This window comes from Orycteropus afer, unplaced genomic scaffold (assembly GCF_000298275.1).
Source record: "Orycteropus afer afer isolate SDZICR_OR568_19922 unplaced genomic scaffold, OryAfe1.0 scaffold00153, whole genome shotgun sequence".
Classification (NCBI taxonomy): domain Eukaryota; kingdom Metazoa; phylum Chordata; class Mammalia; order Tubulidentata; family Orycteropodidae; genus Orycteropus; species Orycteropus afer.
The window spans coordinates 6313356-6314075 of record NW_006921740.1 but is presented as its reverse complement, the minus strand read 5'-3'; positions in this window follow the sequence as shown (position 1 = coordinate 6314075).

Sequence of the window (720 nt, the reverse complement as noted above, 5' to 3'; positions counted from 1 at the left end):
CAGGGGTGGGAGGGGAGGGAGAAATGTTAGATAGGTAGAGATTAGTATTGATTTGGGTGAAGAGAAGGGCAATGTACCAAGTGTGAGTGATCAACATGGTGGCATTGAGGAAGAGGAAGACATAGAGAGGTACATGGGAAGTGCAGACAACAAAGATGAGCCCTTTTGCACATACAGTACTGTGTTGTCAGTGAAGGCAAATCCAGGTATATGGGTAGATAGATGGGTGGACAGGCTGAACTATTAGGTATGTCTATGCAGCAGAGAGTGTACCCAACACCATGTATAGGGTTGGCAGACAATGGTTCTACAAGTGTATTTGTATGTTCTGTAAGAATTCCCAGCTGTATAGTAGAACTGACAAGGGATAAGTTGTAGTCACAGCCAGCTACCCAGAGGGACTGAGTAGCTGAACCTGCAGGCTTGGGACCATAGTCACAGAGCACATGAAGCTCAACTGGCATAACACACTGCACAAAACATTGTTCCACCTCCTAGTTTGGCGAGTAGCAACTGGGATCTTAAAAGCTTACAAGCAGCCATCTAGATGCAACAATGGGTCTCTCTTCGTCCAGAGCAAAGAAGAATGAAGAAAACCAAAGGTTCGTGGAAAAAATCAGTCCTCACAACTGGTACACCATGCAAACCTCAGCCTATGATACCAGAACTTCACAGTGCCCAGCTATCACTGTCAACCACTTAGTGGGGGATCTATGTAGG